This window comes from Arvicanthis niloticus, chromosome 2 (assembly GCF_011762505.2).
Source record: "Arvicanthis niloticus isolate mArvNil1 chromosome 2, mArvNil1.pat.X, whole genome shotgun sequence".
In the NCBI taxonomy this organism is placed as follows: domain Eukaryota; kingdom Metazoa; phylum Chordata; class Mammalia; order Rodentia; family Muridae; genus Arvicanthis; species Arvicanthis niloticus.
In genome coordinates, this window is record NC_047659.1 from 74,287,098 (window position 1) to 74,312,275 (window position 25,178).

Below are 25,178 nucleotides of genomic sequence, written 5' to 3' on the forward strand. Positions count from 1 at the left end.
ATGTAACTGTTGAAGATTTTAACTTGGACCCTCATGTTTGCACTGATCCAGCTCCCCAGACCTCAGATATTCTTAAGTATGATTTTTTTTTTTAAAGAAAAGATTTCTAACTGTTGACTACTAATTCAAAATTGCCCAGCTGGTTAGAGGCCAGCCTGGTCTACATAAAGGTTTCTGTTTTATCCCTTCATAGTCTATGGCCCCCAGCATTCTCAGACCAGGACAAGCCACTTCTCATAGTCTGTTTGTTGACTTTATCAGGTCACTAAGGGTTTGAAAAAAAAAAAAAATCCTCCCAGTAGCCAACATTTTCCTCTACTTGGCCAGCTGTGTTGTCACCTACTTGTTGATCCTACTCAGAGGTGTCAACAGTAGGCACTCTGAGAGACCCTCATAAGAGCTTGACCCCCAACACTGCATGGCCTTCAACCAACCTTAGCCCATGATTGGCAACAACCCACTGATTCATCAAAGTTCACCTCTTAATTCCATTCTTCTGTCTGAGCTCACCATCACCCCATAGTCCACTCCTCAACTGAAACACATCATCCTCTATGTTCTACACAAAGGAGACAGGGTGAGACTGCAGTGCTCTAGCTTCCTCAGAAACACACAGCGAAGCAATCGTCCCACCCCCTCAAGCCAATGCAAGAAACCAAATCCACACTCCAAGGATGCTCCCAGGCCCGTCAGATGAAAACCAGGTCAGGAAAAGGCTACTATTAAGAGTGGGGCTGTTATCTAGTGGCAGTGGTGCATGCCTTTCATCCCAGCAGTCGGGAGGCATAAGCAGGTGAATCTCTGAGTTCAAGGCCAGCCTGGTCTACAGAGTGAGTTCCAGGACAGCCAGGGCTACACAGAGAAACCCTGTCTCAAACGAACAAACAAAAAAAAGGAAAGAAGGAAATGACAAAGAGAGAGAGAGAGAGAGAGAGAGAGAGAGAGAGAGAGAGAGAGGAACTGTTTCATCAAATAAAATGTCTAACATGGTGGGTTTATTGTTATTATTACTATTGGTTAGAGTAACATTAACTATCACTAAAGTCTGGTTGTTATTATCAATAATTTCCACCAAAATCCAAAGAGGCTATACCTTTATTAGATTATAGACTGTTTTATAATTCCAAGGTTGTAGACGGAGACTGAAGTACTAGGAGTCACTTGCCCAAAAGCAGACAACTAGTAAAAGTGTTTCAAAGAGGGATCCTATGGGACCCCAAAGCCTAGGCTCCTAAACCCTCTGCTTTACACAGGCATGTGTTGGCTGCAAAGGCTGCCAAGAAGCTGAACATCACCCTTCACTTCCATCTGTGCGTATCACAAGGTTTTCTACCACATGGGGGCAACTCTCACAGGAGACCTGCTTCTCCACAGCACTGTAAGTTGGCCAGCTGCAGTCCCTGTAGCTATTGTTCTTTCTGAGTCTGACCAATCCTTTAAGGCAAAGGCTCCACCTGTGTCTTAACACTGTAACCTAATACCAAGCAACAGCTTTGGTACCCAGAAAGTACCTAATAGGAGTGTTTAAATGAGAGAAAACAAGGAGTTTTCTAAGTCCCCAGGAAAAGCAGCCTTCTGACTTCACAGGGGCCAGAAAATTCTCCTCACTGCTCATCAGCATGGATCCATCTAAGCATTAATATTCACAGGGACGTTGTAGACCAGGACCACACTGGCAAGACAGACACTGACTCCTACAAATGGCATGGAAAGGGCCCAATGGGAAAGCTGTGCAACTTTCTCAGCACTCCCTAGGAACCAAACAGAGAATCTACAAGTCGAAATATGGATACTTTTCCACATCAGAGCAAACAGAATAGAAGCTCAAGGGTTGACCTGGATTCAGGAGAGCTCACTAACTGTGTACTGGACTCAGGACACTGGTAATTTACTTTCACCTACAAATGAAACTAACCTATATGACGTTACTACTTGGACCAGAAACCTACTGTATAATTACAAAAAAAAAAACAAAAACAAAAAACAAACAAAAAAAAAAACAACAACAACAACAAAACCAAACCCTTCTTTGGTGCAAGTTAAGTGAAACTGTGGGAAATACCACACTTCTCTCTGCTCACCTTGACACCTCCACTTAAACATCAAGTTTCTTGGAATGCACATGGTTTGGGTGTGGCCCATGAATGTCACCCACAGTGATCCTGCAGTGTCTATCCCACAGTAAGCCAGAAAGTCTAGACACAGGCAGTAGCAGAGACACACCATTATGGAGCAAATTACATTTCTGACACATAATATATATAAAAAACACTGACGGGCGAAGGAGCAGTCAACTACTACTGCCTGGCAGTCAAAGGCACTTTGAAGTGCTGGGAAATATGCTCCTCGTTAAATGTGCTGTTTCTTGAAAAGCCTGTCCTCTCTCAGAGATAAAATGCTTTTCCTTAAAGAATGAAGAGAACGCAGATTTCTCCCCCGGCTAATAGGTCAGGGAGTGCCTCGGCAAAGGAGCAGAGTGGTCTCAATGCAATCATTTCATGAAAGCCAAAGTCCTCCAGTGTATGCCAAGACCTAAGTGGAGGAAGCCATTGGGACATAAAGCAGAACTAAAGAAACTATCCACAGTGAGCCCAGGTCTCTTAGGAAACATCTAAAAATAGTACTATCATTGTAGCAGGCCACCAAGGTTACGGCTGAAGATGGTCAGATCAAACAACCAGAGGCAGAATGCTAGATTGCACTCAGAAATGACCCATCTATCGAAGGGCAACTGAAAACTGCAGGTTCCCCATTCTTGCCCATGACCCTGGAGCATGGGAACTAGGAGTGGGAAAACTTTGAAAAGGAAAAACAAATTTTTGTAGGTAAGAGCTTTGTTGCTTTTGGTTTGTTGTTTTGTTTGTTTCTTTGTATAGCCCTGGTTGTCTTGGAACTCACTGTGCTTGTAGACCAGGCTGGCTCTCACTGTGCTTGTAGACCAGGCTGGCTCTGAACTTAAAGAACTAATTGCCTCTGCCTTCCAATTGCTGGAATTAAAAGCACTCACCACAACTGCCTGACTCGTGGGTAAAAGCTTCAAAAGCATAAAAAGCAGACAATGCTTCTCTGTAAGATGAGGACAGAATGACACTATCACATCCTACACCCACTCTGATGGCATCTATGGAGCACAGTAATAAGAAGAAAATAAAAAAGACAATAATTAGTCAGATTAATGAAAAGGATAAAACCCCCATACACACACAAAGGACAAACTCAGTAATGGTCAAGGTCAGGAATGCAGGTAAGATTAAAGAGGCATACAGGATTGTAACAAAATAAAGAACACCCTCCAGCCCCTTTCTCACTGCTTTTGTGAGACAGGGTCTCAATATGTGGTCTAGACTGACCCTGGACTCATGTTCCTCTTGGCCCTGCCTCCGAAATGCTGTGTGGTACAATGTATATCACTACACACTCTCTTTCTAGTAAAGCTGGAAAGTCCTTGTGTGAATGTTAACAGTTAAAAAAAAAAGAAACAAAAACAAAAAAAAGAAAGAAAGGAAGGAAGGAAATCTTTTTCTTTATAACATTATGCAAGCCAAAAAAAAAAAAAAAAAAAAAAAATCTGAAGCAAAAGTCTGGGCCACAGAGCAGCAGTCTGAGACCAGTGTGTTGTGAGTGTATAGAGAAGAGTGTACCCAGTTCACAACAGTTTAAAGGGACGGTGCAGAGAAATCCTGTGTAGGGTGCCGAGTTAGGCCTGAGTGAAAATGCACAGTACTAAGTAAAACAAATTCAGCAAGACAGCAATTGAAGCAACAGAATAGAACTCCAGAGGCCAGGAGCATTAGCACACCTGCTCACATCTGCACTGCACAGGAGTACCTAAAACCCCATTTCAGGTTATCCTCCCAACAACCCAAATCAGCAACATCCCTGTGATACTAGTGCTGTAACATCGTAACTCAATCCCAACATCTGTATCATCCAGAAGAGAACAATATAGTCTCCATCATCTTTTAGAGAATGCAGATGCCGGCCTCATTTACAAGGGGTGCATTTCAGTACCCCAATGGATGCCTCAAACTACAAAGAGGGTTGGACCTTATATATTCCATGTTTTTTTTTTCTAGGCACACATACCTATTTCCTGTGGCTGTGATAAATCAACTTATGGAAGAAACTGTTTATTCTAAGAAAGTGTATAACCCATCATGATGGGGATGTCAAGGCAGCAGAAGCTTGATACAGCTGACTACATTGTGTCTACAGAGATACATGACAGGCAAGAACAGACAGTGATGAACCCACTGATCATCTCCCTTCCTCTGTTTATATAGCTTAGGATCCTGGCAAGGGAATGGTGCCACCTATAGTGGGCAGATCTCTCCACCTCAATTAATACAATCAAGGAAATCCCTCACAGGCATGCACATCTCCCAGATGATTCTAGATTCTGTCAAGCTCAAGACACTGACTTACACCTATAATAATTGAATCACAAAGTGAACAAAGAGACTGATAAAAACAGAACAATAACATATTGTATTAAAGATTTGCAGTTAGTGTGCATTATTAAGTAAAATAAGAATTACTTGTGCACCAGCCTTGGAACACTGTAACAGCGGAGTTGATATATTTTTGACACGTTCTAAGTCACTAACCAGCGGATAGTGCATACAAGGTGCATGCTGGACAAAGGCATAATTCACCTAAGCAGCACCTGGTGGAACAGCAAGACTTCATATTTCTCAGAATTGGGGGTGTGATTTCAAACATGAATTGTTTATTTTTGGAGTTCCTCAGCTTATGTTTTCATACTAGGGTTGCTTATAGCTAACTAAAACCATGAATAGCACCATGAATAAAGGGTGACAGAGCAGGCAGATTCCTGTACTCTCTCCTGGGGAATCTGGTACATGAGCATTGAGGCTTGGTCCTGGTTTCTGACTGATGTCTTGGGTATACATCCAGCATTGGTAAGACGGGACTAGGCCAACATTTTAAACCAAACTTACAGCTGCCTGTTTCCCTAAGTAGCTGTAAGCATGTACGGAGATACTTTGGATTGTTACCACTGTGTGGGACAGGTCAGAGGACACCATGGGAAATTAGTAGATAGAGACCACTCACATCCCACAGCACCACAAGAACTCTACAGCTCAAAATGTCAGTAGAGCCAAAGAGGAGAAACCTTGCTTCAAGCCCCAGAGTTTGGGTACAAACACTATGTTATGAGGTACTACAAGACTGACAACATCCTAGAGGAAGGCATCAGTCCAGGGTCCTATGAAGCCCCACCAGATCCACAGATTGTAGTTTCATAGGATTTTCTTGTAACCCCGCCATGTATTAACTTCTTATATATTAAAACATCCCATCAAGAAGAGCTCACTAAGATGCAAGAAAAAAGCAACTCCCAAGACTTAGTAAGTTACTGAAAGTCATTAGCATCCACTCCAACAAACTTAGATTACCAAGAAAGACTGCTAAGAAGAAGAGACTGCCCACCCTGTCAAGCTGCCTGACTCTCACAAAGAGATCGTCAAGGTTTCCTATGTTGGGGCGGGCTTTTGAGAATGTAGCCGTCTTTGAGTCTTTCATGCAGTAAGTAACCCTAACAAACTCACTGGTTCACCAAGCTGACCTTTGGAGAGATCATTACTTGACTGTCATTGGTTCCCTCTGTAGAGTGAATAGGCATTTGTTCACATCACATATCAGATCTGTGTGTACTTTGAACTTCATCCTTGGCCATCTTGGATGACCCTCTGTAATAGGTTGGTTTAACAGGTTTGCGGACAGGAAAAGTGAAGTCCAGAACAATTGATAAGATACTTGTCCCTGGTCAGAGTTCTCTCAAGGCAGAGCGTCTATCAGATTCCCAAGCTCAGTTCTCCAACCTGTGTGGTCTCCCCAACAAGCAAGGTAACAACTTTACATCAAGACTGACCTTTGGCAAGTGTGTGTGTGTGTGTGTGTGTGTGTGTGTGTGTGTGTGTGTGTGTGTGTGTATGTGTGTGTAAAAGGTCATGCCATGAGGGTTTTTCTAGTAGGTAAAGTTTTTGTTGTTGTTGTTTTTAGTTTTTTTTTTTTTAATATTCTTAAACACCAGGATTACCAAGTCCACCCAGTAATTTTGCCTGCAGATATCACAAAGAAAATAGCCTCAGGGCTCCATGAGGGGAGCAGAGAGACAGAGGTCTGATGCTTCAAAGTTCTCTAAATGACTGCAGAAGTCTACTTGGTCTCCCAGAGACATCCAGGAAAGGGTGATGAGTCAGTTCCAAAGGATTTATGTAGCATTCAACAGCAAATATGAAAGGGTTTACCCTGAGGAGTTATGCTGCTGAGGTCGGGAGCAGGTTGTGACAGGGTCTGAGGCAGCTTAGAGCTAGCTAATACAGACATATTTCAGAACCAGAGGTAGGATTGCATCCTGGTTCTCAGCAAGGAGACAGAAACAAACCTTTAGCTATTATTCCAGGCTCTGCTTAAACTGACACATATCCCAGTGCTCTGAACAAAGATGCCCAACACAGTCCTTTCCTTAACCCTTGAATGTTTAAGCAACCCAACTCCCTCCACAAAACCAAGAACTCAGCCAGTGTCAAAAAGTACCAGCAAGGTTGGAAAAAAGTTCTGTAAAGTAAGAAGAGAAGTGAGAAACAGTATGGCTCAACCTGAGCCTGACTTGTGTGTGAGATTCTGCTACAGACACCTTAGAACCGAGGAAGGAGCATGAGGGCACAGACAGAAACATGAGTAAATATGCAGTTCCATGCAACACATAATTACACACAGAGTATATTGCACACATAATTATGCTGGGCAGCAGTTGGGCTAGTGTTTACCAAGTCCTCCCATAGACCACAGTCAAAAGAGGAAGATCAATCGGGAAAGTTCAGCACTCTCCAACACCCTTTAGGTATCTCAGTGAGCTGGGCTTTCCAGAAGCTTCAGAATGTAGCTGAACGTCACCACGAACTTCTGATTTTTTAAAGGAAGCCGGTTTATAATGATGTCATGCATGGTCCACTATGGAAATGTAAGACCTGGGTGGAGTGACGTACATCACATAGAGAATATGTCTATGCACTTAAATGTACTATATAAAAGTGTCTAAAAGTCTAAAATATGTTACAGCTGAAAATACTGCAGTTTTTTTAAAAGCCTGCTTCAATTTAATAGAGTGTTTAAATTCTTAGTTAATGGTAATTAGAGACCAAGCAGTATTTCTTTAAACTCTGCTAGACAGACATTAATCCAATTCGGTAATCACTAACCTCTGGGCTTTTTCCTTCTCTTTCTCTAAAATGAAATCCAGGCATTGATCTACAAAGGCTATAAACTGGCTAAGCATAAGAAAAGAATATTTAAAGAGAGACTGACTGACTGTTACCTCAAAGGGCCAAGTCCAATTGAAATGGAAGCAGGTCTCCAGGGCTCCCTCAGTTCTATGAGCTGGCCCAGAATAACTAAAGGCACTCCGAGGAGGTGGGGGGCTTACCTTCCCACTGCCCTCCCACCTGAGACCCACATCAGCACGTTCACTGATGGGTCCTCTAGAATCACAGAGATTACGGAATATCTCTCTATATTGAGGGAATTAACTGTAATGACTCAACAGTCTATAGTTCAACTAATCCAACAACGGGCAGCTGTGAATGGGAAGTCTAGTAGTTACTGTCCCACAAGGCTAGTTGTTTCAGCTGGTTTTCCGTAGAAGTAGATTCCAGCAGATGTGCTGGCAAGTAAGTGTAAGCAGGCGAAGAAGAGTGAATCTTTCTTCTTCCAGTGTCCTTATGTGAGCCTCCAGCAGGTGTGGCCCAGATTAAAAGTGTGTAGCACCACTGCCTGGATCTGGGATTTGCTTTGTCCCAGGCTGACTTGGACTCAGAGATCTCCTTGCCTCAGTCTTCTGGGATTAAAGGCATGTACTCCTTGCTTGGGTCTAAACTTTTCATGGCCACTATGGCTCAAGATTTCCATGCCAAGATCCAGGTCAGAAACTTATGTCTTTCAGCCTCAAGATCTGAATCACGGGTGAGCTCTCCAATTCTAGATTGTAGTTCATTCTAGATATAGTCAAGTTGACAACCAGGAATAGCCATTACATTCGCCAAGTCTTATCCAGCTGGCTGTGTGACTGAGGGCCACACCTTCCCAAGGCAATATAGAGTCATTCTCTATATCCACTCTACATTCCTTTCCTTCCATGGAACTATCCTCTCAGGCCTTTGAGTCCTGTGACCTTCATTTTCCCCTTGCAGGGCCCCCATGCTGCTAGAACACTGACTCCTGGCCCAGGAACAGCCATGTAAACCACTAGAACCATCTTGAGAACTTGGGAGTCACCAACATGTGCATTGTCTCAAGTTGGTCTCTGATGGCTTGTCATTGTCTTGAGTCATCTATGTCCCCGGGTCCTCTTTTTGACTCCAGTGTGGAATCTTCCCTTATAAAAGTAATGCCTTCTGCTTCCTAGGTAACCACTGTTTCCAGATTCTGCACCCTGCATCCTAGACAAGATACACAAAATATCTTTCCTTCAAATTTCAGCCACAGAGGTACTGATTTATTCTGCTGTGTTAGTACATGAACATCAACTATAAGCATTGCCTCTAACACATTTACAGTCTGCATAGAGGCAGGTATCTCTACAGACCAAGCCCTTTATGACAGGCATTGTAAGTGTGCATTCACAGAGACACACGTGCTAGTTCAATCCTATGCTGGTCTGGTTCTGAAAAAAAAAAAAAAAAGAACTAAAGAGAAAACATCTGCAATTTAGAAAACACTGTGCATTTGTTTTACCTGGGACAGGACTATTATCAAAGCAAGGTCACAGGAACACACATTCATATCACTAGGACAGAGAAATGTGTACAGAATGGAAGGATCACAAGGGTCATGCTGAGTTGCACCTCCTCTAGATGAGTGGATTAAGTGTTGAACATACAGGAAGTTAATGAGTAAGCTGAAGTTGGAACATTCAGGTAAGGCCCATCAGTACGAGGTTTTCAGGTAGTCACTGCAAGGGTAGTCTATGACAAGATAAGGAGCTTCTTCAGTAATTGTGCTGCTCTAGGACATGTGGAAACAACAGCCACACCAACACAACACATGGGCTGTGGAAACGCCTCCAATGGTGAAGTCTTTGCCTCACAAGCATAAGGATCTGAGTTTGAATTCCCAGGTCTCAGGTAAAAAGCTAGACATGAAGACCTGCTGGAATCCCAGCACTGGTGCAGGTGTGCACAGAAAGATCCCAGCTACTTAATGGCCAGCCAATTAGCAGAATCAGGCTATGGCCCCTTGTAGGCCGCCGACCCGACTGGGCTGGCCAAAATGGCGCAGGCCTTGGCTTCTGGTACCAGCTACCAGTGCACCATGCGCAACTCAGTTTAACGGCAACCCCTCCCAAACGGGGTATGCTAATGAGGTACCAATAGGGTACCACAATCCTGATCAATCACCCCCTCCCGGGCGGGGTATACAAATATGGTATGCTATGAGGTACTGCAATCTGACCAATCGTGCACCTCCACGTGCTTCCCCCCCCCCCCAGGGTATATAAGCAGTTCGACCTGGGCATTCGAGGTCTCTCCCTGAAAACTAAAAGAGCGCTTCTACAATAAAGGCTGTTGAGAAGGATCCAGTTGTTTGTGTCTTCTTTGCTGGATGAGTGGGCGCAACAGCCCCTGACTCCAAAACTAAAAATCTACTGCAGAAGACGATGACGTTGACTTCTGGACTCAACACATCACACACTCACACTCACACACACACACACACACACACACACACACACAAACATGCACGCATGCAGGCACGCACACGCGCAACACACCGAAACTCACATATGCATACAGATGTAACACACACAAATGTGTAATCAACTATACGATTATCTGGTGAATGTCTGAGAAAGTCAACAGAAAGGGAGGTACTCCAAGATACTCCAAGCTCCAAACCTAGAGTGGCAATCTATTGCAATCTATCCTGGGCTCCATCCCCTGTGCATGTAGCCTAAAACAGATTACTTACATTGTCTAAGCTTCAGTGTGCTCGATTACTCAGTGGGCACACAGTAGTGCTCCACCAAGATTTTGGTGTGGATCAGGAAATGTTACCAGTCTCAGTGTAAAGTGTCATCATAAAGTGTGAAGAGATGTTTGCAATTTCTTCCTGTTTTCAGAAGCAGGTTTTTCTGAATCTTTCAACCTTAAAGATGTTGCTAAAAGCACACCCACTGAAATAAATACATGCCCAAGCCCCTCCAGATCCGAAAGAACTGAGCTTCAAGGCTTCAGAAACCAGCTAGACTCAGGTTACTCAGGTTAGACCTACTATAAGCAGGCTTACTTGTATTTAAGCTTTCTTTTACACATTTATAGCTCCAGCTGCTAGAAGTGTGGTTAAAACATTAGATCAAGGGGTGGAAGTGGAGGAGCCAGAAGACAACTTTGTAGCATGGTCAACCATTGCTTCTCATCTCCGGAAGGCAACATGCTACAGAAACCACTCTCCACAGTCCCATGGTCCTCTCTGGAGCTCAGTACTGGAATGAGGCCTCCTTGGCTCCAGTTCCACCTGGCAGACCAACTAAGTTAGGTGTATAAGAAATCTCATTAGGGACTAATTTTAAAATGTGGCTAAAATCACTTCCCTCCTGACTCACTTGCAGCTTCCCGTTATCAGGAACAGCGCCTTCTAACCACCAAAGCATCTTAGCAGAACTAGCAATGACATTTTGAAGTATGTGGGGGAAAATATTACTTCTAACGAACGGTCAGAAGAGCAGTCTTGAAGGCTGATTGATGCCATGCTGGAAGCTGGCAGAGGTGTGGGGTTGAGGAAAACTGATGGAATGGAAGGCGATTGTCCAGGACTGCTGTGGTCATTATCTGAATTTGCATGGGCAAGAATTCCAAAACTCCACCCAAGAAGGGATGCCTGGAGACCTTTTTCCACGCGGGTCTCCGCAGCAGACGTGTAGTTGAGCCGCCGCGCGTAAGCATCTCATCTTGTGGGTAGCGACGCAGTGCAGTAATTGAAACCTTGCACACCGCAGGATTGCAGTGGCGTCTATAAATACTCTCCACTTTACTGCTGACTAGCAAAACGCGGGCTTCTGGCACTGGGGAGGAAGAGGCGGCGGTGGCATGTGGTCCCCGGCAGGGTGCGGGTAGGAATCGGGGAAACCCCTACTGCCAAAAGAGGGCAGCACCCCAAAATCTATTCCTTAAGGACCCTTCGTAAGCACACCTGGTCCAGGGCACGAGCCCTGCTGAGTCTAGTCTTGAGTCGCGGGCCCCACAGCGCCCCCTGTGCGCAAAAACGCGCAGTGCTTACACGAGGTGCCAGAGGAAATCCCGGCCCAACGCCCCGCGGGCGCGAAAGTCGAAGCGGAAAGGGGACACCGTGGGGGCCTGGCGAAGGAGTCTCAGTGAACTGTCCCAAGCTTCTAGCCACCAGGAGCTAGGTCTCCCGTGGGCTGTCCCCTAGCTACAGTGACCGGCCCAGCACACCGGACCAACTGGTCTCCCTCTACTGCCTCGGCTACCACGCCTCCTCAAGAAAGAAGAGGATGGCTGAAAGGGTCTGTTTCTCGGCTGAGTACCCCCTGAGCACCCTTGACTCTGTAGATCTGCCCCGCCAGTCGTGGGAGGATGAGACAAACGCATTCTTTTTCTGCCTCCTAGGTTACTATGGGTCCCACGCTCGGCAGGATACCCCCGCCCCCCACAAACCGTTCACAGCGTTTCCTCGCCCACTGAGACCCACTGCGCTCAGGTCGGCCTGCCCCTTCCTTTACCCACCTCTTGGTAGTCTACCTCCCCGCCTACAGCATCCGATGCGGAGGTTCCTTAACCACGCGGAGTCTCCCCTCAGTCTCGCTGTTCCGGTGCCCTTACTCCCACCCCCAGATCACGCCAGGCGAGTTGTTTTCCCACCCTGCGGAGTTGCAGAATGATGACTCCAAGCCCTCCAGGGACTTCCCCACTCACCCCCTTAGGGTCCGCAGCGTGAGTCACCCGAGCCGAGCCGAGCCGCGCACTCCCGCCGCTCGCCTCCGTCCCAGACTCCGCGCGCTCAGGAAAAAGTTTCCAGCGTTCCAGGGAAAGTTTTCTCGCTAGAGAGAAACTAGCGATTCAGATGGTTCTCGCCTCGCTCGCCCTCCCCAGGTTCTCTCCCAGCTCTGCCCTCCGCTGGGTCGCGTCCTGCCCAGGTTTCTCTCCGGCATAGCTCTCAAGAGTCTGGCTAGTGACTGTTTCCCTCCTCTCTCAACTTACGGCCGCCTTCTCTCCTCCTCCCCCCTCCTCCTCCCACTTTTCCTGTCCCGTGCACATCGCTGTTGTTGCTTCTCTCCAACGCCCCCGCCTCACTTCACCTCATCCCACGCCTCCTCTCCAACAACAAGGGGAGGGGGAAGACCCTGCGCTTAAATTCACTTCAACAATTTCAGGAAATCCAAGCTCGCAGTCCTAAAAAGCAGGGGAGGATGCTGCAAGTCAAGGAAACTCTGCACTACCTTTCTCTAAGCCAAGATGAGATTGGTCTCCCACTGCTAAGCCCACAATAAGAAACTCCTCCAGGAGTCCAGAGGTGTTCGTGTGACCAGATAAAAAGGGACCGGAGTTCTGCAGCGCATTTCTGAGGCTGAGTTTTTGTTGCTGCTTTGGGGTGCGCACGCGCGAATGCGTTTTAAGGAAAAGCTCTCAAACGGATTCCACACTTAGTTTGCGTCTCTTCCTTAGCATTGCAAAACGAATTTAAGGATCTGGGGTTCAGTTTCCAAGCGAAGGTTTCCCCGAACACGACATATCTTCAGAATTGAAACCACAGAAAACCAACCAACTCGAAAAATTTTTTTTAAAATGTAAAGTTATTTTGGAAATTTGTTGTTGTTTGGTAGGTGCTAAGAATTTGAGCTGGTGGGAGCAATCAGGATCCCAGCACAGCGGTATTTAACCTGTGGGTGGAGACCCCTTGGGGGGTCACATATTAGATATCTTGTGTATCAGATATATACACAATGTATAACAGTATCAGAATTACAGTTAAAAAGTAGCAACAAAATATTTTTACGGTGGGGTGTCAGCACAACGTGAGGATCTGTATTAAAGGGTCACAGCCTTAGGAAGTTTTAGAATCACTGTAGAAGTTTGGAGGTAGAGGGAGGAAGATCAAGAGTTTAGGGCATCACGCTCTACACAATGAGTTCAATTTCATCCCAGGTTATATGAGTCGTCTCAAAAAAAAAAAAAAAAAACTTTTTTTTTTTAATGCAGCAGTTTGCAGGACTCCCTGCTTGCCTAATTTTACCCTGTGGTTGAGCTCATATCAACAGGTAAACTTTAAAACCACAGTGACATTTGATGAAGGAGAAGACACATTGCCCTTTTTTGGTTAAAACTAAGCATAATTTGCGTTTGGTTTTGTCAGTGTAACACTATGACACTTTTATATTAAAGTGGTCGGTATGGGGTATAGGTGAGCCTCTGAGTCTCTCACCTATCCAAGAATATTAGAGAAATCTAAAGGTCTCTCAAAAGAACACCCAGGATTACAGAAAGCCCTTAAATCTCACCCTAAGAACCCCTTCTGTAACTGGGGAGGGTGCACAGTGCAGCTCAGGGCACAGAAAGCCTGGGGAGCCCAGTGGTGATCAAGAAGTGGTGCCTCAGGCCTTTAAGTCCAGCACTCAGGGAAGTGGGTTGCTGCAAGTTCAATGTCAGCCTGCTCTCTACATTTCAAGTTTCAGGACTGCCAAGACTACAAAGAGAGATCCTGTCTCCAAAGAAAGAAAAGGAGGGAGTGAAAGAAAGAGGAGGAGAAGAAGGAGTAGGACACCAAAAAGTCCACAGCTCCAAGACAGGGTATACACAGCACCTCCTCCCGAGCCTCAGGATATCATCCAATTCCTGAAGAGTTGCTATGCCTCAGTTTAGTCACTTGAAAAGAGAGTAAATACTATAGGTGGCTGGGGTCATTAATAAGGTTTCACACTGAGGAAGCACATAAAGGCTCACAGGAACTCACAAGACTGTCATCGCTGTTATCCCTGCAGTAGGGAAAGGGTAGCCTTAAGTGCAGGCCTTTCCCTTCCTAGGCTCCTCCCCTACAGTTCTTTGTTCAAGAAGATCCACTTTATTCTGTCTGCTGGTAAACACCAGCACTTGAATGCAGTAGCCAGAAAATCTGAAGTTCCAGGTCAGCCTAGGCTGTGCAAGGAAATTCTGTCTCAAAATAAAATAAAGTTGCAGTTCATTCCTTCCTCCCAGCACCCTTCACTACACCCCCTTTTCCCTTTAGCACCCCATTACCTTGTGATATTATTACATGTTACATAAGTTAATTTTCCTACATTTACTCTCCCCTCCCACCTACTTACACATAGAGCCATCTAAAAGCCATCCCCTTGGTGTAGTGATTGATTTTGTCCAAGTCACTAGACCAGCGCCAGGCTCATAGTATGTCCATGGTATACACTTTAGGAATAAATCCATGACTAAATTCATTCCATGCTGACTGTCTAGGATGAGCAAGGCACTGTGCTATAAGGGAGAAATTAATTACTCAACCTGTCTAAGGATGAGAGGAGTCGTTCTTCCCTGTGGAAGATGTACCCTCCCAGGGAAGTATCTCAGTGAAGAAGAAAGGGAGGGGCCAGGGAAAAGTATCCAAACCTCGGGAGCAAACTTTAAAGAGGCTTTAACTTAAAGTTTTGCTGATTTGATTTGATTTGTTTGTTTGTTTGCTTGCTTGCTTGCTTGCTTGCTTGCTTGCTTGCTTGCTTGCTTGCTTGTTGAGATAAGGCTCTAAAAGTCCAGGCTGGCATCCAACTCCCTTAGCCCAGGATGACCTTGGCCGCCAGATTCCCCTTCCTCTACCTCCGGAGTTCTGAGATTATAGGTTAACACTACCGCATCCAATTTAGTGTTGTAAACAGAATCTTCTTCAAACCTGAAGCCGTACTTTAACGTAAATCAGGACTTCTCAAATATCAGTCTCCTATGCTTGTTACTTTGCAAATTAAAAAACAAACAAACCAAACTGTCCAGTAAGCACTGTCTCTTCTTACCAAGAAACAGAGTCCTGTTTAAGAGCATTCAACAGGGACCATGCTATTTAAACATTCACTCTCAGGGGTAGAAAAGACTTGCTAGTTCTTTATTAAGCATGGCCATGTAGAGCATGTCATGCTCGGTCTTTGAAATGGAACTTGGCCCAAACCAGGCTTCAGGAAAAAGGGTACCTCTTAGGCAGCCCATCTTATGACTAAGAGTGGGACCCTGACTTGCCAAGTCAAGCCATAGATTTGTCCTTTGGCACACTCTATCCCAAAATGTATTGAGTAAACCACATTCCATTTTTAGGACTAGAAGTAGAGAAAGAAGTAGGAAGAGAGGGAGCAGAAGGTGGAAGGAAGGATGATGAGAAAAACGTAAAAGCACATGTCTGCAGCTGGACTAGTTAGATGGATATTATTTGAACTTAATGCTGTTCCGTTTTCTTGAATCAGAAAACCATGTTAAAAACAGAGATTCTCAGCCTGCCACGAAGGACCTTGGAGCAGTGGTATGAGCCTTACTGTAGGCCTGCAGGACCACATGACCAGCCCTGCAATGCTTTTCTCTGCTGTTTGGAGAGGACACACAGTTTCCAATTTGCCACAGTCCTAGCCACACCCTGCTTCTCTGGTTCCTGGCCTGCTTCACCAATCCTCCTCCCCCAATCCCCACCCCCACCTCTCACTGTAGCTTGAAAGGGATGCCTGCCTCTGCCAGGAGGGACCAGAGCTCTGAGCACACAGATATTACGCAACAGAGTATCATGGGCTTCAAATATTTTCCCCCAGCAAGAGAGCCCATTGTTTTCAACATTTTACTTGGAGTGACATCATTTGAGCACTACTGAGGTAAAGGTTGCTACAGAGGAGACTGACAAGGGGTGGATCGAGCAGGGAGAAGCAAAGGTCTTTACAGGGCGACTCCTATGCACCCAAACTACCTTCAGTTCCAGGGGCCTGCTGTTCTGCTTTTCTCTTACTCTCATGGCAATTCCTGCCCACCCAACCCTATCAGTCATTCCCACCACAGGCGAGCCCTAATCAGACCAGTCGAGTGAGTCACTTGACCACAAGAGAGAAAGAAATAGAGCAGGGCTTCTGTGAAGTCAATGTAGGCCCTTCCTCTTTTATTAACTGCTTCCACTTCTGAACCATAGCAGGAACCACTCCAGCTGACAGAACTCAACTACTCAATGCCTTATGAACTTCCTAGCCAACAGGAGTGACATAGTGTCTCCAATTTAGGCAATGTAAGTCTGACCTCCAGTTCACACCACCTTCAGTGTCCCTGATGTCTCATACTGTGTCAGGCAAGTATTCCAGTGACAAAAGGCATAGCAACCCTCCCCAAACTGTGTTTCATCTCCTTTGTGTATGTGTTTGTGTGTATGTACTTGAGGGAGCCATGCACATATATGCACGTGGGTGTGAAGGCCAGAGGCCAATGTTGGGTATCTTCTTTAATGGCCATCCACCCTGTTTTTGGAGATGGGGGTCTCTCACTGTCTTAGGGTTTTATTGATGTAAAGAGACACCATGACCATGGCAATTCTTATCAAGGAAAACATTTAACTGGGGCTGGTTTAAGTTCAAAGATTTAATCTGTTATGGTCATGGTGGGAAGCATGGTAGTGTGCAGGCAACCATGGTGCTGTAGAGGTAGCTGAGAGTTTGAAAGCTTGATTGAAGGCAGCAGGAAGAGAATGCCATACTATCTTAGGATTTTACTGCTGTGAACGGACTCCATGACCAAGGCAAGTCTTATAAAGGACAATATTTAATTGGGGCTGGCTTACAGGTTCAGTCCATCATCATCAAGGTGGGAGCATGACAAAATCTAGGCAGGCATGGTGCAGGCAGAGCTGAGAGTTCTACATCTTCTTTTGAAGTCTGCTAGTGGAAGACTCACTTCCAGGCAGCTAGAATGAGGGTCTTATAGCCCACAGGCACAGTGACACACCTATTCCAACAGGGCTACACCTCCTAATAGTATCACTCCCTGGGCCAAGCATATACAAACCATTACACATACACTTCTTCCAACAAGGCTACACCTCTTAAAAGTGTCATTCCCAACTTTTATTTCTGCCCATCATGTGAAAGCTTGTCTTTAACAACATCAACATGTTGGCAGCCAAAGTACATGACTTGAAACTGAAAATGGACCACCAGAAAGAGTTATTAATTTAACAGGCTGGCAAGCCAAGGATGGGTAAGATTCTACACAGAGCCTTACCAACCTAAGACAGAAGTGCATTGCTTTTGATAATGCATATTCCACACTGGTACAGAAGGCATTCTTGTTAGAACAACCTAAGACAGGCTCGGTCTTGTTTATGAAATTAAAAAGTGGGATTTGTGGAGAGCTTTTGGGGCTGCTTGGCAGAAATCTGACATTGACCAAGGACAAGGAAATGGGCTTCAGACAGGAGGATCTGACATTAGGCTAGAACAAAGAAGTAATTTCAGGCGGTAATCTAAATCTTAGGCTAGAACAAAGAAATAAATTCAGGCAGGAATCTAAATCTTAGGTTAGAACAAAGAAGTAGACTTCAAGCATGAAAATGACTTTGGGCTAGGACAGGGAAGTAGGCTCAGATATTTTGGTCATCCTGATAAGCCCTTAGAAATAGTGATCATGGGAGTAATCACGGGACTTTATTGCCTTGCTTGTTCTTTGACTATTTGTGTTTATTGTCTTGCTTGTTACTTGACTATTTGCATCTATTGTATTATTAGTTCCTCAATCTAGAACTGACCTTAATACTTGCATGTAATTAAAATGGTATAAAAGCAAAAAGGAGGAGGAGGGATGGGATGGGGGCTTATGGGGGGGGGGATGGGAAAAGGGGATAACATCTGAAATGTAAATAAATAAAATATTCAAATAAATAAATGCCATTCCCTATGGGCCTATTTTCATTCAAACTCCCCTCACTGAACCCTTTAGCTCAGCCCTTCAGCCGGGGTGGCTGGCAGTGAGCTTTAGGGATGGATTTTCCTGTCTTTTGTATCACAGTACTGACATTTCATACTGACATTTGACTGCCCAAATCCAGTTTTTTACGTGAACTCTGATCCCTCAGACAAGTGCTTTATGAACTAAACTCCCCAGCCTCCCTGCATTCCTTTTTATATAGAGGAAGGAGACTCTAAAACTCCCCGATCCTTTGGCAAAGAGGTTATGAGAACACAGGTAGGTCTCTGAGCCGTGTGCACACTGGAACACCATCATCAGGTCTCAAAGTTCCAGTCATAAACTAAGTTAATGTGGCTATTCATGTTAAGTACCAACCTGGCTATAGAACTCCTATAAACATGGAGACATCCTCAGCATTCACCAGTCATAAAAGCAGGACCCTTTGAGAAATGTGCATCTGACTTGATTACAAGGTATAAAATCAGCAACCTTTGGTACAGAGGGAAGCACACAGACTCTTCTCCATCCTGCCAGCAGCCAACAGAGAACTCAGCACCTTGAAGCGTGTTTGAGGGAGAAGCAGGGAAGGTTTAAATGATACAAACAATGAAAATTCCCTTCTATCCTTTTCTTAACAGCAACAGAAAATTTCTTCGTTAGTTTTTAACTTCTTTTTTTTTTTTTTTTTTTTTGGTATTGAGGGAAGTCCATGTCTAAGGCACCTGGTGATTAATTAAATCTGAGAATACTTTGAAAAAGTAGATATTACAGATGAAAAGCAGGTTGGACATCCAACATGAACAGTCTATCCTCTTAGTTGCTGAGCCATTTCTCCAGCACCCTGTAACACAACCTTATTTCTTCATTAGAAAGATCTCATTGGGGTGGAGACATAGCTTGTAGTGGTGTCAATAAATATGGTCCCCTTAGGTTCATAGGGAGTGGCACTATTAGAAGGTGTGGCCTTGCTGGAGTAAGTGTGATTCAGTCTTTTCCTGCTTCATGGGGATTAAGATGTAGAAGTCTAAGCTCCTCCTTCAGCACCGTGTCTGCCTACAAGCAACCATGCTTCCTATTATGATAATAATGGACTGAACCTCTGAAACTATAAACCAGCCTCAATTAAATGCTTTCCTTTATAAAAGTTGCCATGGTCGTGGTGTTTCAGCAATAGAAACCCTAATTAAGAAACATGACTTGACTGTAAAGAACATTGGCTGCTCTTATTGAAGACCTGGGTTCAGTTCCCAACACCCTTTTGGCACCCACCAGGGAATCTGATGCCCTCTTTTGACCTTCCTGGGCACCAGTCACTAACAAGTGTGTGTGTGTGTGTGTGTGTGTGTGTGTGTGTGTGTGTGTGTGTATAAATATTCACATACATAAAATCAGGATTATAAATTTCATTTATCAAAGACAAGGTCAATGTAGCCCTGGCTATCCTGGAACTTGCTATATAGACCAGGCTGACCTCAAACTTACTGAAATCCCCCTGCCTGAGCCTCCTGAGTGCTGGAATTAAAAGTTTGTGCCACCATGCCAAGCAATATTATTTTTAAAGGAAATTCTCATCCAGCTAGAGATAAGAATTGGCAGGTAGGGACAACTACTGCAGGACTGAGTTCAGTTCCCAGAAGACCTCACCAGATGACAAGATGAAGTAGAAAAAGAGCAGAGTGGTCAGCAGTGTCCTTTAGACTGTGGCTAAGGTAAACCAAGGAAGAAATTGATGAGGGTGCCTAGGAATCGAACACTGCTGACCTGGAGTCTGTCATAGCATTAGTGATGCAGGACCATCTGGTGTGCTGGGTGGATGAGGAAAGGCAAGTGCTCATAGAGAATGTTTTGTTTTTCCATGGAAATGCTGGGTTACAGTACAGGTCAGCACTCAGCTATCCATTAAGATTGGGCCAATGAGGAACATTCCAAATAAATACTAAAGTTCATCCAAAACAGATCTTCCTCAACCATCACAGAAGACATTTTAAAGGTACTTTTGCTAAGAACAACCATACTTCTGACCCCAATATAAAGGTGGATGGTTCCATGATTTGTAGCAGGGGCTGGAAATGGCAGGTAGACACTAACACAAGAGAAGATGAGATATCCTAACCAGGCTGCCTTTTAAGAATGCAAGTTGGTGGTTCTGGAGAAATGGCTCAGCAGTTGTTCTTGCTGGGGACCCAGGTTCAGTTTCCAACATTCACATGATGGCACACAACGATCAGGATCTCAAGTACCATGTGATCAACACCTTCTTCTGACCTCTGCAGACACCAGAGCACAAACATACATGCACAAACATACATGCAGGCACAACAATAAACACGCAAAATAAAATAAGCACATCTTTAACAACAACAACAATAATAATAATAAATTAATGCAAGCTAGAGGATGGGCAGAGGGTTCAGCGGATTAAAATATTTGCCCCTGTCTGAATACCCAAGCACTGCATAAAAGCTGGAGACCAAGCACAAACATCTGTAATTGCAGTGCTCTTGCATGCAGATAAAAGATAAAGAATCCCAGCTCTCAGACCAGCTACCCTGCCTGATTAAACTCATCAATGCAAATGAAGAAAGAGCCTTGGTCTCAAACAAGGTAGAAGGTGAGACTGACATCCAAGGTTGTCTCCTGACCTTCACATGTGTGCCATAGCGTGTTTATACCTTCATTCACACACACACACACACACACACACACACACACACACACACACACACACACACACAAATAATGTGTATAAATGAATAACCCCCACCACACACACAAACACACACACCTTTTTATATTTTAATCTTAAAGAATTAAAACTGAAATTCTGTGTGTAGAACTGGTGAGATGGCTCAGCAGTTTAAGGCCCTTCTTTGCCCCTGAGCGTGGTGATCTAAGTTGGATCCCAGGAATAATGCCTGAGAATTATTTTCTGACACACACACACACACACACACACACACAGAGAGAGAGAGAGAGAGAGAGAGAGAGAGAGAGAGAGAGAGAGAGAGAGAGAGCAAGTGAGGGGGGAGAGGGAGAGAACAAATAAATAATTTGTTTAAATAACAATTTTAAAAATGAAACTGTTAGGTGTGGTGGTGCATGCTTTGAACCCCAGGGCATGTGAGACAGCAATAGCAGGATTTTAAGTTTCAGGCCAGCCTTTACTATAGTCTTGTCACAAACCAACCAACCAACCAACTACATCAAAAACAGAAACTTGAGTCCACAGACGGTTTAAAATGATTGACCTCTCCTGGTTGACCCCACCAGCCCTCAACAAAACCTATTTTATCATGTGATCTTTCCCTTGTCTCCTGCAACCCTTGCATCTCTTGACCACTCTACCTCTTATGGCCTTTCTCCCTTTCTCCTTTATTGCACAAGCAATACGGTCAAATCAGTGTTTCTTGATTCCCTGAATGATATCACCAACTTATTGGCTCTCTCCCCTTTTCTGACCCATTTTCCAGCCCCATTCTATTCTTAAGAGCCTTCTGCCCTGTTCTCTGGGTCCAATGGTTCATCACCAGGAAAAACTCTTGAAACTACAGCTTTTTATCAACCTTTATGCCCAAACTTAGGAGCATTTAATATTTTGATCTCTGGATACTTTTAATCATTTAAAACAGTGATTCAGGATCCTAAAGAACTTTATTTGCCCAGTATCTGTCCATACTTCCTATATTCAAAATTACAAGTTAAAATGAAAAGTTTAATATAATACAATCACCATGTATTTTGTGAAAGATAAGATTGTTCAGAATGATAACATCCTGGGAAGGAAGAAACTGCTGGCATCTCTGTGAGACTCTTTTCTATTCCGTTTAATGGAGGACAGTAGGATTCTGCTATATCTGCATTCAGTCTAGCCTTAGCTGTCCTAGAACTGACTTGAAGGCCAAGCTGACCTTGAGCTCAGAGATCCACCTGCCTCTGCCTCCTGAGTGCTAGGACTAAAGGCTTGCTTCACCACCACCCAGCTTTGCATCCAGCCTTTTGCATTGACACATATACATTGCCTCCAGAATAGCAGCACACTTATGAAAAAAAAAATCCAGTAAAGATGGTAAACAATACTGTAGGCTTTGACACTTGATCTTAGCCAAAAGGCTGAGAAGTGATCCGTAAGCTTTCTATGAAAGTAGTGTTGTCTCATGGAGCTTTGGCACGGTCCCGGGGATGACGTTGGGTCTTGGAACACCTGGAGAATCACAGTCCTGATTGGAACGCAGGCTGCTCCTTGTTTCCCCACAAATTCTCTGAACAGTATTGGTTGCTGTTCAGTGTCCCTCCAACTGCTGGGCTGGAAGTCAGAATGTTTGTTTTCCTTGTTACCCATGTTGCTGCCAGACCACAATCTCTCCCTCAGAATGGGCACATCCTCATCAGGCCATTCTGTTCACGGTCTCTTCTTTCTGTGGTCACTGTTGAGTCCAGGGTCATCCCTATCTTTCCCCCAAGCTTTCACACCTGGCTTGCTCACTCTCCTACCAATGCCCCATGTCACACTTCTTGATAATTTTAATATCCATACCAAGAACCTTTGTGAGATCATGGCAGATCAGATCCTTGTTTCCCAATGACCTCCACTCTACAGTCACTGTTACTTTCATGGTCAGCCTTGACCTTGTACTTCCTGTGGACTCCCTCTTGAACTCTCACCACCACATCTCATTTTCTCAGCAAGAATTATAATGTTCTAACTCCACTGAGGCCTCAGTTGTAACCAATAGCTCTCCTTTGGGTTTTAGTGATGCCCCAGTGAAGCTTATCAAACATGTGTGAAGTGTTTACAATGGTGCTTGACACACAGCATTATATTTTTAAGAGCAAAGGTAAATCTTAGATATGACATTAAAAGTAAGAAAAGAATTTTGAGACAGAGTCTCCAAATCATTATGTAGCCAAGGATGACCCTGACTCCTCATCTCCTGCCTTTACCTCCTAAGCGCTGGCATTACAGATATTTTCAGTTTTGGGCATGCCAAGGATCATCAAACGAAGGGTTTTGTATCTGCTAGTTAAGCAATCTGCCATCTGAGCTACATCACTGGTCCCAAATAAGAAAACTTTTTTGAGCTTATTGTCCATGCTTTTTTTCTGTTGGTTAATAATCACAGTTCTTTCATGGTCTAGTATAACATCTGTTTATTCTAGCTTTTCTTCACAACTGCAGCAAAATGTTGTGCTTCTGAATAATAATGAAGTTTAAGGAGACTTCAGTAAGTCAGCTAAAAATATGTATAGGCTGGGTGTGGTGGTGTATGCCTTCGATCCCAGTACTTGGGAGGCAGAGGCAGGTGGATCTCTGTGGCTTTGAGGCTACCCTGGTCTACATAGTGAGTTCCAGGCTAGTACATAATAAGTTCTTGTCTCATAAAACAGTCATCTTCAAATTAAATCAAGACACTCATATCTTCCCCACTTCCAGAAGTCACGTAACCATAACATGAATAATGACATAAGATAATGGTCTGAGCATCAGTTACAGACAAAAGCAGATGGACCAAACAAGAGCGTGTTCATGTTTGCCCATACCTGTTTTGGAGGGAAGAGAAACATAAAGGAGAAAGAAAGCAAAGAGAAAAGAGAGAAAGGAGTTCTGTGGCTCCTGAGGTAGAATTCTGGCCAGAAGATTTCATCTAAGTGAGTCAGAAACCTGATCAAAACTCCCTTAAGAAGATTGGGGAGATGGTTCAGTGGATAAGGCTCTTGCTGTGGATCCCCTAAACCCACATAAAAGCCAAGCATGTTCAGTGGCCCTTCTGTAATCCCAGCACTCTGGAGGGATAAAAAAGTGACCCTCATGGTAACATGGCTATCTACACTAGCAGGAATCAGGGGCTCCAGGCTCACCAAGAGGCCTTGCCTCAAAATAGAGATTAAAGAAGATATGCAACGTGAACTTCAGGCCTTTACATTCATATACATTCATGTGCGCGCACACGCGCACGCACAGACAGACAGACAGACAGACAGACACACACACACACACACACACTCATACATACTCCCTGAAGGCAATCTGGCCTACTTTCTTTAGTATTAAAGCTTTTTAGGCCTCTTTCTTCAAGATCAAAGTCCCAAACACTGCCCTATAGCCACCATTTAGTATGCTAGGTTCATTTGATACAAAGTACAATTATGGGATTAAGTTCTCCAGAGACTGGCATAGAAACTAGATCACTAAAGAACATAGAACCTGTAAAGTCTTTTAGGACTTTGCCCAGAATTCCATTGATAAGTTGTCTTTTTTTCTTTCTTTTTTTGCTTGCTTGCTTGTTGTTTATTTGTTTTTGTTGTTGGGTTTTTTTTTTTGTTTTTTTTTTTTTTGAGAGAAGGTTTTTCTGTGCAGCCCAGGCTATGTTGGCTTTGTTATTACTCCCATTGCACAGAAAACCACCTCAAACTTAAAAAAAAAAAAAATGGTTGTGACCTTTCACAAGCTTTCCCAGACTATTGGAATCAGAAATAGTCATGAATTACATTATTTTTATTTTATTTACTGTTGCTCAGTCTCTCCCAACTTCAGTCATCTTTCAGACGCAAATTCAGAAGAAGTAGTTTAGAACTGCTTGTGAAAAAGAAGTGTTCTCACAGGATGCATCCCTTCGGGCTGTTGTGGAAAATGAGGGGAATTGTGAGGAACAGAAAATGAAAGCTATCAGAGCAAACATGTTGTTGTCCCCAAGAACAAACTGGGTCTGCCTTGTGTGCTATAGTATCCAGCCCAGTCAAAGCAAGCCATGCCAGACAGGGTGCACAGCTGCTACACAGAGTTTTCTGTTTATTCTTGACATGATCGAGTAGTCCTTCTGTCCCAGCAGGAACCCAGACCAGCTCCTCACTCAACGTTTCCTCCTGGGGATTGCACGGGCCACCCGAAACAGCATTTCACACCCTTTCACCAAGGAAGTCTAGAGAGCCCTCTTAGACATCTGTTTCTGAGAAAGGGCAATACTGCAAGATTTTGCCACTATTACTGGAATAAGATACTTAAATGATTCTCAGAAATCCTGAATACAGCTGCTGAATGTAACTCAGTTGGTAAGGTGCTTGTCTAACATATATGAAGCCTGGGTTCAATCCCTAGCACTGAATGAACCCAGTGTGGTGGTGTACCTCTGTAATCCCAGAACCAGGAAGGTGGAGGTAGGAGAGGTTCGTCCTTGTATACATGGCAAGTTGCAGCTCAGCCCAGATTATAAGAGAGCTAGGAGGGAGGGAGGGAGGAAG

The 25,178-nt window shown here is 44.3% G+C and overlaps 1 protein-coding gene across 6 annotated transcripts in view; it reads right to left on the minus strand.

Annotated features, from left to right (window-relative positions):
- The window catches only part of Prr5l (proline rich 5 like), a 170,593-nt gene that overhangs the window by 69,081 nt on the left and 76,334 nt on the right, over positions 1-25,178 (minus strand). Inside the window, exons 1-2 of one of the 6 annotated variants that reach the window (XM_076929329.1) lie at positions 12,482-12,602; positions 11,958-12,082 (exon numbers count right to left, since the gene is read on the minus strand). The exons of 2 other annotated variants lie outside the window; for them this stretch is intronic. The gene's annotated coding sequence lies outside the window, so the exon portion shown is untranslated. Of the gene's footprint in view, positions 1-11,768; positions 11,788-11,957; positions 12,432-12,481; positions 12,603-25,178 lie in introns of those variants that run through there. 3 more of the 6 variants (XM_034495973.2, XM_076929331.1, XM_076929332.1) reach the window with 3 other exon arrangements.